We start from the raw sequence: 13,255 nt of genomic DNA on the forward strand, positions 1-13,255 counted from the left end.
ATACTGCTACTATTACTACTGCTACTACTTCTAATACTACTACTAGCCTACTTCTAATACTGCTAATATTACTACTGCTACTACTTCTAATACTACTACTACTAATACTGCTAATATTACTACTGCTACTACTTCTAATACTACTACTAGCCTACTTCTAATACTGCTACTACTACTTCTAATGCTACTACTACTTCTAATACTGCTACTATTACAACTGCTACTACTTCTAATACTAGGTTACTACTAGGTTACTACTAGCCTACTTCTAATACTGCTACTACTTCGAATGCTGCTACTATTACTACTGCTACTACTTCTAATACTACTACTACTTCTAATACTGCTACTATTACAACTGCTACTACTTCTAACACTACTACTACTTCTAATACTGTTACTACTACTGCTACTAGCACTACTACTACTGCTACTACTACTACTTCTAATACTGCTACTACTTCTACTGCTACTACTTCTACTACTACTGCTACTACTACTACCTCTACTACTACTACTACTACTACTGCTACTACTGCTATCACTACTACTGCTAATAGTACTACTACTGCTACTTCTACTACTACTACTACTTCTAATACTGCTACTTCTAACACTGCTACTACTACAACTGTTACTTCAGCTAAGTACTGCTTCAAACACCAGATCGAAATACTCAAAATGTAGACATTTAAACTCTTTGTAATGAAATTCAACTGTCTTCAGCCTTCTCTTGCTGACGCAAGCACACACATTTTCTTCAGAAAATTTAACCTTTTCTAGTTTAGTTTAACTAGCCAAAAATACACCGATTACGCAGTAACTAATTCATACGAAACTAATTTGTTAGTTCATTCACATATTACACATCAAACTGTTCAGCTGTTCCTGCTTTAACTTATGTGTAAATATCTAAGTGATAGCATTTGTAGTTTTTGAGTTAGGGACGTTTGTTCAACACTAGTGCTTTACAGTCATTTTGCCTACTTTAAACAGCTGTTTCTTCTTGCATATTCAGTATTTGAACTGTAGTAGTTTCCACTATTTTCACACTACATACATATATTATATATATAACTGTTCAGCTACTTCTTCTGTCACTGACAATGTAAATATCTAAGTGGTAGCATTTGTAGTTTTTGAGCTATGATGGTTTGTTCAACATTAGTTATTATTAGCTGTACTGTTTTTGGCTCTTATGAACAGATTTTTCCTGTTTACACATATTTGAACTGTCACAGTTTCCAGAATTTTAGCACTATGTGCATATATTACACATTAAAATGTTCAGCCAGTTCTGCTCTTTCTCACAATCTAAATGGTGGGATTTGTAGTTTTTGAATTATGAACGTTTGAGCTCCACTTGCGCCTCTGCTGCTCTCCTACTGCAGCTTTCCTAATGCTGCTGTCTGCACTTCTCCACTTTGATACACACGTGGCTCTCTCTCTCTCTCTCTCTCTGTTAATACTGCTACTACTGCTACTGCTTCTACTTCTACTTCTAATACTACTACTACTGCTTCTAATACTGCTACTATTACTACTGCTACTACTTCTAATACTACTACTACTAATACTGCTACTATTACTACTGCTACTACTTCTAATACTACTACTAGCCTACTTCTAATACTGCTAATATTACTACTGCTACTACTTCTAATACTACTACTACTAATACTGCTACTATTACTACTGCTACTACTTCTAATACTACTACTAGTCTACTTATAATACTGCTACTACTACTTCTAATGCTACTACTACTTCTAATACTGCTACTATTACAACTGCTACTACTTCTAATACTAGGTTACTACTAGGTTACTACTAGCCTACTTCTAATACTGCTACTACTTCGAATGCTGCTACTATTACTACTGCTACTACTTCTAATACTACTACTACTTCTAATACTGCTACTATTACAACTGCTACTACTTCTAACACTACTACTACTTCTAATACTGTTACTACTACTGCTACTAGCACTACTACTACTGCTACTACTACTACTTCTAATACTGCTACTACTTCTACTGCTACTACTTCTACTACTACTGCTACTACTACTACCTCTACTACTACTACTACTACTACTGCTACTACTGCTATCACTACTACTGCTAATAGTACTACTACTGCTACTTCTACTACTACTACTACTTCTAATACTGCTACTTCTAACACTGCTACTACTACAACTGTTACTTCAGCTAAGTACTGCTTCAAACACCAGATCGAAATACTCAAAATGTAGACATTTAAACTCTTTGTAATGAAATTCAACTGTCTTCAGCCTTCTCTTGCTGACGCAAGCACACACATTTTCTTCAGAAAATTTAACCTTTTCTAGTTTAGTTTAACTAGCCAAAAATACACCGATTACGCAGTAACTAATTCATACGAAACTAATTTGTTAGTTCATTCACATATTACACATCAAACTGTTCAGCTGTTCCTGCTTTAACTTATGTGTAAATATCTAAGTGATAGCATTTGTAGTTTTTGAGTTAGGGACGTTTGTTCAACACTAGTGCTTTACAGTCATTTTGCCTACTTTAAACAGCTGTTTCTTCTTGCATATTCAGTATTTGAACTGTAGTAGTTTCCACTATTTTCACACTACATACATATATTATATATATAACTGTTCAGCTACTTCTTCTGTCACTGACAATGTAAATATCTAAGTGGTAGCATTTGTAGTTTTTGAGCTATGATGGTTTGTTCAACATTAGTTATTATTAGCTGTACTGTTTTTGGCTCTTATGAACAGATTTTTCCTGTTTACACATATTTGAACTGTCACAGTTTCCAGAATTTTAGCACTATGTGCATATATTACACATTAAAATGTTCAGCCAGTTCTGCTCTTTCTCACAATCTAAATGGTGGGATTTGTAGTTTTTGAATTATGAACGTTTGAGCTCCACTTGCGCCTCTGCTGCTCTCCTACTGCAGCTTTCCTAATGCTGCTGTCTGCACTTCTCCACTTTGATACACACGTGGCTCTCTCTCTCCCTCTCTCTGTTAATACTGCTACTACTGCTACTGCTTCTACTTCTACTTCTAATACTACTACTACTGCTTCTAATACTGCTACTATTACTACTGCTACTACTTCTAATACTACTACTACTAATACTGCTACTATTACTACTGCTACTACTTCTAATACTACTACTAGCCTACTTCTAATACTGCTAATATTACTACTGCTACTACTTCTAATACTACTACTACTAATACTGCTACTATTACTACTGCTACTACTTCTAATACTACTACTAGCCTACTTCTAATACTGCTACTACTACTTCTAATGCTACTACTACTTCTAATACTGCTACTATTACAACTGCTACTACTTCTAATACTAGGTTACTACTAGGTTACTACTAGCCTACTTCTAATACTGCTACTACTTCGAATGCTGCTACTATTACTACTGCTACTACTTCTAATACTACTACTACTTCTAATACTGCTACTATTACAACTGCTACTACTTCTAACACTACTACTACTTCTAATACTGTTACTACTACTGCTACTAGCACTACTACTACTGCTACTACTACTACTTCTAATACTGCTACTACTTCTACTACTGCTACTACTACTACCTCTACTACTACTACTACTACTACTGCTACTACTGCTATCACTACTACTGCTAATAGTACTACTACTGCTACTTCTACTACTACTACTACTTCTAATACTGCTACTTCTAACACTGCTACTACTACAACTGTTACTTCAGCTAAGTACTGCTTCAAACACCAGATCGAAATACTCAAAATGTAGACATTTAAACTCTTTGTAATGAAATTCAACTGTCTTCAGCCTTCTCTTGCTGACGCAAGCACACACATTTTCTTCAGAAAATTTAACCTTTTCTAGTTTAGTTTAACTAGCCAAAAATACACCGATTACGCAGTAACTAATTCATACGAAACTAATTTGTTAGTTCATTCACATATTACACATCAAACTGTTCAGCTGTTCCTGCTTTAACTTATGTGTAAATATCTAAGTGATAGCATTTGTAGTTTTTGAGTTAGGGACGTTTGTTCAACACTAGTGCTTTACAGTCATTTTGCCTACTTTAAACAGCTGTTTCTTCTTGCATATTCAGTATTTGAACTGTAGTAGTTTCCACTATTTTCACACTACATACATATATTATATATATAACTGTTCAGCTACTTCTTCTGTCACTGACAATGTAAATATCTAAGTGGTAGCATTTGTAGTTTTTGAGCTATGATGGTTTGTTCAACATTAGTTATTATTAGCTGTACTGTTTTTGGCTCTTATGAACAGATTTTTCCTGTTTACACATATTTGAACTGTCACAGTTTCCAGAATTTTAGCACTATGTGCATATATTACACATTAAAATGTTCAGCCAGTTCTGCTCTTTCTCACAATCTAAATGGTGGGATTTGTAGTTTTTGAATTATGAACGTTTGAGCTCCACTTGCGCCTCTGCTGCTCTCCTACTGCAGCTTTCCTAATGCTGCTGTCTGCACTTCTCCACTTTGATACACACGTGGCTCTCTCTCTCTCTCTCTCTCTGTTAATACTGCTACTACTGCTACTGCTTCTACTTCTACTTCTAATACTACTACTACTGCTTCTAATACTGCTACTATTACTACTGCTACTACTTCTAATACTACTACTACTAATACTGCTACTATTACTACTGCTACTACTTCTAATACTACTACTAGCCTACTTCTAATACTGCTAATATTACTACTGCTACTACTTCTAATACTACTACTACTAATACTGCTACTATTACTACTGCTACTACTTCTAATACTACTACTAGTCTACTTATAATACTGCTACTACTACTTCTAATGCTACTACTACTTCTAATACTGCTACTATTACAACTGCTACTACTTCTAATACTAGGTTACTACTAGGTTACTACTAGCCTACTTCTAATACTGCTACTACTTCGAATGCTGCTACTATTACTACTGCTACTACTTCTAATACTACTACTACTTCTAATACTGCTACTATTACAACTGCTACTACTTCTAACACTACTACTACTTCTAATACTGTTACTACTACTGCTACTAGCACTACTACTACTGCTACTACTACTACTTCTAATACTGCTACTACTTCTACTGCTACTACTTCTACTACTACTGCTACTACTACTACCTCTACTACTACTACTACTACTACTGCTACTACTGCTATCACTACTACTGCTAATAGTACTACTACTGCTACTTCTACTACTACTACTACTTCTAATACTGCTACTTCTAACACTGCTACTACTACAACTGTTACTTCAGCTAAGTACTGCTTCAAACACCAGATCGAAATACTCAAAATGTAGACATTTAAACTCTTTGTAATGAAATTCAACTGTCTTCAGCCTTCTCTTGCTGACGCAAGCACACACATTTTCTTCAGAAAATTTAACCTTTTCTAGTTTAGTTTAACTAGCCAAAAATACACCGATTACGCAGTAACTAATTCATACGAAACTAATTTGTTAGTTCATTCACATATTACACATCAAACTGTTCAGCTGTTCCTGCTTTAACTTATGTGTAAATATCTAAGTGATAGCATTTGTAGTTTTTGAGTTAGGGACGTTTGTTCAACACTAGTGCTTTACAGTCATTTTGCCTACTTTAAACAGCTGTTTCTTCTTGCATATTCAGTATTTGAACTGTAGTAGTTTCCACTATTTTCACACTACATACATATATTATATATATAACTGTTCAGCTACTTCTTCTGTCACTGACAATGTAAATATCTAAGTGGTAGCATTTGTAGTTTTTGAGCTATGATGGTTTGTTCAACATTAGTTATTATTAGCTGTACTGTTTTTGGCTCTTATGAACAGATTTTTCCTGTTTACACATATTTGAACTGTCACAGTTTCCAGAATTTTAGCACTATGTGCATATATTACACATTAAAATGTTCAGCCAGTTCTGCTCTTTCTCACAATCTAAATGGTGGGATTTGTAGTTTTTGAATTATGAACGTTTGAGCTCCACTTGCGCCTCTGCTGCTCTCCTACTGCAGCTTTCCTAATGCTGCTGTCTGCACTTCTCCACTTTGATACACACGTGGCTCTCTCTCTCCCTCTCTCTGTTAATACTGCTACTACTGCTACTGCTTCTACTTCTACTTCTAATACTACTACTACTGCTTCTAATACTGCTACTATTACTACTGCTACTACTTCTAATACTACTACTACTAATACTGCTACTATTACTACTGCTACTACTTCTAATACTACTACTAGCCTACTTCTAATACTGCTAATATTACTACTGCTACTACTTCTAATACTACTACTACTAATACTGCTACTATTACTACTGCTACTACTTCTAATACTACTACTAGCCTACTTCTAATACTGCTACTACTACTTCTAATGCTACTACTACTTCTAATACTGCTACTATTACAACTGCTACTACTTCTAATACTAGGTTACTACTAGGTTACTACTAGCCTACTTCTAATACTGCTACTACTTCGAATGCTGCTACTATTACTACTGCTACTACTTCTAATACTACTACTACTTCTAATACTGCTACTATTACAACTGCTACTACTTCTAACACTACTACTACTTCTAATACTGTTACTACTACTGCTACTAGCACTACTACTACTGCTACTACTACTACTTCTAATACTGCTACTACTTCTACTACTGCTACTACTACTACCTCTACTACTACTACTACTACTACTGCTACTACTGCTATCACTACTACTGCTAATAGTACTACTACTGCTACTTCTACTACTACTACTACTTCTAATACTGCTACTTCTAACACTGCTACTACTACAACTGTTACTTCAGCTAAGTACTGCTTCAAACACCAGATCGAAATACTCAAAATGTAGACATTTAAACTCTTTGTAATGAAATTCAACTGTCTTCAGCCTTCTCTTGCTGACGCAAGCACACACATTTTCTTCAGAAAATTTAACCTTTTCTAGTTTAGTTTAACTAGCCAAAAATACACCGATTACGCAGTAACTAATTCATACGAAACTAATTTGTTAGTTCATTCACATATTACACATCAAACTGTTCAGCTGTTCCTGCTTTAACTTATGTGTAAATATCTAAGTGATAGCATTTGTAGTTTTTGAGTTAGGGACGTTTGTTCAACACTAGTGCTTTACAGTCATTTTGCCTACTTTAAACAGCTGTTTCTTCTTGCATATTCAGTATTTGAACTGTAGTAGTTTCCACTATTTTCACACTACATACATATATTATATATATAACTGTTCAGCTACTTCTTCTGTCACTGACAATGTAAATATCTAAGTGGTAGCATTTGTAGTTTTTGAGCTATGATGGTTTGTTCAACATTAGTTATTATTAGCTGTACTGTTTTTGGCTCTTATGAACAGATTTTTCCTGTTTACACATATTTGAACTGTCACAGTTTCCAGAATTTTAGCACTATGTGCATATATTACACATTAAAATGTTCAGCCAGTTCTGCTCTTTCTCACAATCTAAATGGTGGGATTTGTAGTTTTTGAATTATGAACGTTTGAGCTCCACTTGCGCCTCTGCTGCTCTCCTACTGCAGCTTTCCTAATGCTGCTGTCTGCACTTCTCCACTTTGATACACACGTGGCTCTCTCTCTCTCTCTCTCTCTGTTAATACTGCTACTACTGCTACTGCTTCTACTTCTACTTCTAATACTACTACTACTGCTTCTAATACTGCTACTATTACTACTGCTACTACTTCTAATACTACTACTACTAATACTGCTACTATTACTACTGCTACTACTTCTAATACTACTACTAGCCTACTTCTAATACTGCTAATATTACTACTGCTACTACTTCTAATACTACTACTACTAATACTGCTACTATTACTACTGCTACTACTTCTAATACTACTACTAGTCTACTTCTAATACTGCTACTACTACTTCTAATGCTACTACTACTTCTAATACTGCTACTATTACAACTGCTACTACTTCTAATACTAGGTTACTACTAGGTTACTACTAGCCTACTTCTAATACTGCTACTACTTCGAATGCTGCTACTATTACTACTGCTACTACTTCTAATACTACTACTACTTCTAATACTGCTACTATTACAACTGCTACTACTTCTAACACTACTACTACTTCTAATACTGTTACTACTACTGCTACTAGCACTACTACTACTGCTACTACTACTACTTCTAATACTGCTACTACTTCTACTGCTACTACTTCTACTACTACTGCTACTACTACTACCTCTACTACTACTACTACTACTACTGCTACTACTGCTATCACTACTACTGCTAATAGTACTACTACTGCTACTTCTACTACTACTACTACTTCTAATACTGCTACTTCTAACACTGCTACTACTACAACTGTTACTTCAGCTAAGTACTGCTTCAAACACCAGATCGAAATACTCAAAATGTAGACATTTAAACTCTTTGTAATGAAATTCAACTGTCTTCAGCCTTCTCTTGCTGACGCAAGCACACACATTTTCTTCAGAAAATTTAACCTTTTCTAGTTTAGTTTAACTAGCCAAAAATACACCGATTACGCAGTAACTAATTCATACGAAACTAATTTGTTAGTTCATTCACATATTACACATCAAACTGTTCAGCTGTTCCTGCTTTAACTTATGTGTAAATATTTAAGTGATAGCATTTGTAGTTTTTGAGTTAGGGACGTTTGTTCAACACTAGTGCTTTACAGTCATTTTGCCTACTTTAAACAGCTGTTTCTTCTTGCATATTCAGTATTTGAACTGTAGTAGTTTCCACTATTTTCACACTACATACATATATTATATATATAACTGTTCAGCTACTTCTTCTGTCACTGACAATGTAAATATCTAAGTGGTAGCATTTGTAGTTTTTGAGCTATGATGGTTTGTTCAACATTAGTTATTATTAGCTGTACTGTTTTTGGCTCTTATGAACAGATTTTTCCTGTTTACACATATTTGAACTGTCACAGTTTCCAGAATTTTAGCACTATGTGCATATATTACACATTAAAATGTTCAGCCAGTTCTGCTCTTTCTCACAATCTAAATGGTGGGATTTGTAGTTTTTGAATTATGAACGTTTGAGCTCCACTTGCGCCTCTGCTGCTCTCCTACTGCAGCTTTCCTAATGCTGCTGTCTGCACTTCTCCACTTTGATACACACGTGGCTCTCTCTCTCTCTCTCTCTCTGTTAATACTGCTACTACTGCTACTGCTTCTACTTCTACTTCTAATACTACTACTACTGCTTCTAATACTGCTACTATTACTACTGCTACTACTTCTAATACTACTACTACTAATACTGCTACTATTACTACTGCTACTACTTCTAATACTACTACTAGCCTACTTCTAATACTGCTAATATTACTACTGCTACTACTTCTAATACTACTACTACTAATACTGCTACTATTACTACTGCTACTACTTCTAATACTACTACTAGTCTACTTCTAATACTGCTACTACTACTTCTAATGCTACTACTACTTCTAATACTGCTACTATTACAACTGCTACTACTTCTAATACTAGGTTACTACTAGGTTACTACTAGCCTACTTCTAATACTGCTACTACTTCGAATGCTGCTACTATTACTACTGCTACTACTTCTAATACTACTACTACTTCTAATACTGCTACTATTACAACTGCTACTACTTCTAACACTACTACTACTTCTAATACTGTTACTACTACTGCTACTAGCACTACTACTACTGCTACTACTACTACTTCTAATACTGCTACTACTTCTACTGCTACTACTTCTACTACTACTGCTACTACTACTACCTCTACTACTACTACTACTGCTACTACTGCTATCACTACTACTGCTAATAGTACTACTACTGCTACTTCTACTACTACTACTACTTCTAATACTGCTACTTCTAACACTGCTACTACTACAACTGTTACTTCAGCTAAGTACTGCTTCAAACACCAGATCGAAATACTCAAAATGTAGACATTTAAACTCTTTGTAATGAAATTCAACTGTCTTCAGCCTTCTCTTGCTGACGCAAGCACACACATTTTCTTCAGAAAATTTAACCTTTTCTAGTTTAGTTTAACTAGCCAAAAATACACCGATTACGCAGTAACTAATTCATACGAAACTAATTTGTTAACGCTATGTTAGCGTTAACGTTACATCTTCTAGTTAGTGTTAATCCTTGTAGGATTGCCCGCGCACGCAAACGTAACGTTAGCCACGGATAACTAGTCAAGCTAACATTAGCTAGTTTAGCCAACTCCCCACACATGCAGTCTTTGCTATTTTACTGGAATTTATGGACGTTACAAAGAATACAACACAATCACCCCTCCACATTAACAACATTAACGTTACCTCTTGCCGACATTGTCTAGTTTGACGTTAGCTAGTTAGCGTTAATTAGCTTAATGTTGCTCGCACATTTAAGCTAGCCATCAACTCGGTCATGTTAGCCCTTTGGAATTCGGTATTTTAAGATACAAAACCAGCTGGAGTGTATGGTGAACAACAATATAAAGCTATTCTAAAATGCTGCTTCTGTTGAAATGCCAAATAATTGGTTTAATAGGTGATTAGGAGAAACTTACCCCAGTCTTTCGATGAGAAGAAAATGGCGCTGTGAAAATTCTTGTCGGTTTGAAACGAGAAGGAGGTGGGCGGGGCTTTCCAGAGTACTTCTTACACCATGTATTTTAACTACGAAAATTTTCACCAACACTGTGGGGCATCTTAGTCAAGCTGTTGTTGTAATAACTCTGAAAGAGTCCATGTACTTTGACACTGCATATTTTACACTGGGGAATTTACTGTGTAACACCTGCCTGTAGTAAGCTCAGCCAATCAGAAGTCATGTAAAACTACACTGTAGTCATGGCCGGATTAACCATATGGGCAACTGGGCGAGTGCCCAGGGGCACCAAGACTCCTGGGGCACCAAGCAACCGATGTTATTTTTATTTTATTTTTTTTAATAATTAAAAAAATAAAATAAATTTAATTGCAATAATACAGTAGGCCTACATAAGTTTGGGACAACAGTGACCAAAAAATCACTCACGTTAACTTCTTGTCCCACAATGTGTCTCAGTGACTGCCCCTGGTGCCTGCGGCTGCGGCGGGTGGGGGTAGGAGGGAGTCAGCTCAGCCAATCAGCAGCCATGTAACACTCAAATGTAGTCAGCTCAGCCAATCAGCAGCCATGTAACACTCAAATGTAGTCAGCTCAGCCAATCAGCAGTCATGTAAAACTACACTATAGTAATCTCAGCCAATCAGTAGCCATGTAACAGTCAAATGTAGTCAGCTCAGCCAATCAGAAGACATGTAACACTAGACTGTAGTCAGCTCAGCCAGTCAGCAGCCATGTAACACTAGACTGTAGCCAGCTCAGCCAATCAGAAGTCATGTACCACTAGCCTGTAATCAGCTCAGCCAATCAGCAGCCATGTAACACTAGTCCGTAGTAAGCTCAGCCAATCAGCAGCCATGTAACACTCAAATGTAGTCAGCCCAGCCTATCAGAAATCATGTAACACCAGCCTGTAGTCAGCTCAGCCAATCAGCAGTCATGAAAAACTACACTGTAGTCAGCTCAGCCAATCAGCAGCCATAAAACACTCAAATGTAGTCAGCTCAGCCAATGAGCAGCCATGTAACACTAACCTGCAGTCAGCTCAGCCAGTCAGAAGTCAGGTAACACTAACCTGTTGTCAGCTCAGCCAATCAGCAGCTGTGTAACACTAGCCTGTAGTAAGCTCAGCCAATCAGCAGCCATGTAATAGGGTTGGGCGATATGTCAAAATATTCCTACCGGCCACCGTCAGCCCAACAACCGGAGATTGCCGATATATTCGCCGGGTGTCAGAGCGGCTGAGATTGTCACTACAATGAGAATAGCTGGTCCACCTTAAGTGAGCCTGGTCAGGTTAGCCATTGTCGCTAACTTCGGGGCTAACCTCCTTCACTTTAATCAAAAACTAAACTAAATTGTACACACTGTCGCTGCCCGATCTGAGTCAACCGTAGATGTGAGTCGCGCACATCTCACAGCGACAGTCAACTTCTAGTATGTAATGTTAGCTAACTAGAGAAAATGTCCGCTAGCCGTGATGCTAATTTTTGCTATGTTCAACTCCATTGACTTATGCTAAAAACATTATTGATCTAAAAGTCCGCTAGCTGCAACGCTAATTAGTGACAAATCCCATTTGATTATGCTAAAGTGTTAGCGACTTAAAAACTGGATCTGAAATGGGTTTGTCGCTGCCCAATCTGAGTTGAACATAGCGAAAATTAGCATCACGGGCTAGAAGTTGACTCTGTCGCTGTGAGATCGGGCAGCGACACACACATTGCACTGCTACATTCACAGCTATACTGCTAACTTCATACTCTCTGCTCTGGTCGCCACTGGCATGTGTGTGACGGTGAGGTCACACACATGCATATATTTATGTTATAGCTAACTGGTTTTTCGGATCACGTCGGAAATCAAATGTGTTTATGTTTATGGTTGTACTAAACGCCACTCTGGAAGGCGGAGTGAAAAGGCAACTGTCATCAAAAGGCAACTGTCCTCAGGTCAGCCATTCAGAAGTCATATAACACTAGCCTGTAGTGAGTTCAACCAATCATCAACTCATCCACCACTGATGTGTAGCACCCACCTGGGTGATGCACGGCAGACAGTTTGCGCCAGAACGCTCACCCACCACACAGGTCAGCCAATCAGCACTCATGTAACACTGAAATTTAGTCATCTCAGCTAATCAGAAGTCATGTAACACCAGTCTGAAGTAAGCTCATCCATTCAGCAGGCATGTAACACTAGACTGTAGTCAGCTCAGCCAATCAGCAGCCATGTAAAACCTGCCTGTAGTCAGCTCAACCAATCAGCAGCCATGTAACACTCAAATGTAGTCATCTCAGCCAATCAGTAGCCATGTAAGACTAGACTGTAGTGAACCCATCCAATCAGAAGCCATATAACACCAGCACGAAGTCAGCTCAGCCAATCAGCACTCATGTAACATTGAAATGTAGTAATCTTAGTCAATCAGAAGTCATGTAACGCCAGTCTAAAGTAAGCTCATCCAATCAGCAGTCATGTAACACTAGACTGTAGTCAGCTCAGCCAATCAGCAGCC

This window comes from Centroberyx gerrardi, chromosome 2 (genome assembly GCF_048128805.1).
Source record: "Centroberyx gerrardi isolate f3 chromosome 2, fCenGer3.hap1.cur.20231027, whole genome shotgun sequence".
Lineage (NCBI taxonomy): Eukaryota > Metazoa > Chordata > Actinopteri > Beryciformes > Berycidae > Centroberyx > Centroberyx gerrardi.